Genomic DNA, 3229 nt, shown 5'->3' with positions numbered 1-3229 from the left:
GATCTTTGGAATTGAAATTCGAAGGTGTGAGGATCTAAGCGATCGGGTTCAGGTGAAGGGAAATGGAATCTAAATATTTTTAGGGATGTGTTTGGATGAAGCGCGTTTCGATTAATTTCGGGTTGATTAAGCTAAAGGAAGGGGTTACTGCTCTCTCACTGTGAAGCTATTTTTGTCTTAATGGCTGCTTTTTCTTGGTGCAACTCTTTTTGAACATTGGTGGAATTAAATTTACGAGAATAAATACCATATGCTTTGTAATTTTTAATTTGTTACTCTGTTTTGGTGTTTTGTTAATGCTGGAAAGTGGAAACTTACTCTGTTTTGCAATATTGTTGAATGGCTGAATGCTGTAGGCAGAATTGCTGATATGGTCTTGTGTTATGGTTAAGCACATGCTGTTAATTTTCATTGTGTTTGTGTTATTCTTTTTCAGGGATTTCAGGTTGAATTTCTGAGGTTGGTGGAAATGGAAGCTCTGATATTTTTGTCAAGCTGAGTATGCAACCTTCTGCACCAAATTATAGGAGACATTAATGGGCAAGTGGGGCTGCACCAAATTGTGGCTTTCAGTTAAGGGGGCTATGCCATTGGATGAAGGGTTGGCAATTAGATTCAATACATCTAATGTGATCAAGTGGAAGGAAGCAAAACTGCAAAACAGAACCAGGGGTTGCAAAATACAAAAATAAATTGAAGGTAGCTGGTATACATTTAGTTTGATCAATGCTGATTTACTGTTTACTGATTTACTGATTTGAGGTTAGTGAAAAGTTGAGTCTGTGTTACTCTTTCAGGGATTTGAGGTTGAATTTGTGATTTGTGATTTCTTAGGTCTTTTGTAATGCTGCTAATTTGAGTTTGGAATTTGTGATTACTGATTAGTGACTTGTTAAGTTGCTGTTGTTAACTTGTTATGCACTTATACTGCTATTTTGTTATGGAATTATGGCACTAAGTGTTTTGAATTTTGAATTTGTGATAAGTGATTTGTGATTTGTGATTAGTGATTTTGTTATGCTGCTGTTTTGAATTAATTTAGGGGTGATTATTTGTTATGCTACTGTTTTGAATTAATTTATGAGTGATTAATGATTATTTCTAGTTGTATTGTTGCTGTTTGCACCATTGCTCTTTTCACTATTTAACTTTGTATTTTGATAAGATCATATGGATTTGGTTGACATTTCATATAATGTTTTAAATTTGGAAGATATTTAAGATTTATATTAGACTATAATTATGTTTTATGATGTTTATATATAATTTATTTATTATTTTATTCTGAAACGGTTCTTCCGGTTGAACCACTGGTTGAACCGGTTGGACCAATAAACTAGTGAACTAGTAGCTAGAGCGGTTTGATGACCGGTCCGATTTTCCGAACCTTGTGTGAGACTGAGATGAACGAATAGGGCTCGTGGGAAGAAAGGGGGGTTCGGTTCGCGAGTGGGTCCTGGGTCGGGTCGGGTTTCAATTTTTTTTTTAAACAATTACAAAAACGGCACCATTTAGAAGAATCGGTCGGTCACCGGTCCAGTCCAACCAACCGATTTTCAAGCAGTTTTTTGTCTGACGGTTATTAGAGGAGGACCGGACCGCTTGCGTCGTCGGTTCGCAGTTAAACCGGTCGAACCGGCCGCTCCGGTCCGGTTTTCAGAACCTTGATACAAACACACAAAATGCAAAGTCCATAATAACGGATCAGACGCCTGGTGGTTTTAATAATATTAGAAAGAGAGTCTCATTACCGCAACACCACCCCTAATTAGAATAACACATAAAGACCGTTACTTTACCTATTTTCTCTCCGTACACACACTTACGTTTTCGCTCTGCACCACCGCCATGAGAGGGGGTTATGTCCGTGGGGGACATTCCCGGGCACATGAACCTAGACAACCGCATCGAACTGAGCAAGATCAGATGCAGCGACTCATGAAGAAAGTGCGCAAGGAAGGAGAAGGTCAAGTTTTCACAGGAGAAGTAACACTGGTACCTAGGGAAGAAGACTGGATGATAGGAGCAGAGGAGGAACATGAACGGGCAGGTACTGGGCACAAAACTTTCAGTGAGGCAGTGAAAGGAGGGGTGGAGCAGAAGGTGGAGGTATGAATGTGGATGGTACTAGGAATCCTCAAAGCAACGAAGGTACGAGATTTGCCATTCTGAGAGAGAATGAGGAAGTAAATAATCATGCTGAGGCAGCCACTGGCTTGAAACCTACATTTATTGAAGAAATTCCAAATAAAGTCCCTCTTCCCTCTTCCCAGCCTATAAATCTTGTGCCCCATAACCAAGCCCACAAAAAAGCCCAAAAACAAGCACAAAAAATGAACACACAAACACCCACAAAAAAGAACCCTAACTTTGAGCCCTCTACATCCAAGCTTGATTTGACCTCATACATGACTATTTAAGCCCATAACCCCTTGACCCAACACAAGACTCTTCTACAGCAAAATACAACCACTGAACCTACCCTCAGCCTGATTAACCAACGAAACAACTTGACCCCTGCACAGACAACCTCTCCTGTCCCAATCACTAATGATGTTCATCTGCTAGAGTCTCCCACAAAGCAAAACATTGAGGATTCACCCCAACAGACAAGTATGATTGAAGAGTTTGTCCCTGAGACGATTCAAGAGGATGAGAACATGGATGACCATCAAGGACCACCTCCTGCACCTCCTGATCTGAATTCGATAGGAACAGACGTTATGTTGGAGGCTATCAGAAAATATGAGGAAACAAGGCCCAAATCACCCCAGCGTTCGGAGCCAATTATGCTTAATGCAGAGAATGGAGTATCATTGGGGATCCAGCATGGGTTTGCTCGAGAGGGAGACGAAGACATGCCTATGGTAGAATAGGTTTGTGTTATTCCTACCTTCCTTTTATTTTCCAATGATAGTTAAGTGCTGGAACTGTAGGGGTGCTGCTAGTGAGTCCTTTAGTCGCACCTTTTTGGAAATTGTAAGGATTAATAAACCTGATATAGTCATTCTGTTGGAAACAAGATGTAGCGGTGAGAAAGCTAGGAAGATCATTAGTAAGTCTGGATTTGAATTTTATCATATTGAGGAAGCTGTTGGTTTTAGCGGGGGCATATGGGTGATGTGGAAGGATCCAAATATTGTTATAAGTATTTTGAAATCCAAAACGCAATATGTTCACATGAATGTTAAGAAGGATTATGATGAGGATTGGTTCCTAACTGCCGTGT

The 3229-nt window shown here is 40.1% G+C and overlaps 1 long non-coding RNA gene across 1 annotated transcript; it reads left to right on the top strand.

Moving 5' to 3' along the window:
* LOC110268076 lies at positions 568-1391 on the top strand. The gene is made up of 2 exons (XR_002356124.1): positions 568-699; positions 1341-1391. It is a non-coding gene; the product is annotated as an uncharacterized LOC110268076 (long non-coding RNA).

This window comes from Arachis ipaensis, chromosome B10 (genome assembly GCF_000816755.2).
Source record: "Arachis ipaensis cultivar K30076 chromosome B10, Araip1.1, whole genome shotgun sequence".
NCBI classification, from domain to species: domain Eukaryota; kingdom Viridiplantae; phylum Streptophyta; class Magnoliopsida; order Fabales; family Fabaceae; genus Arachis; species Arachis ipaensis.
Note: the sequence above shows the minus strand (reverse complement) of the source record. Positions and strands in the feature narration are given on the sequence as shown.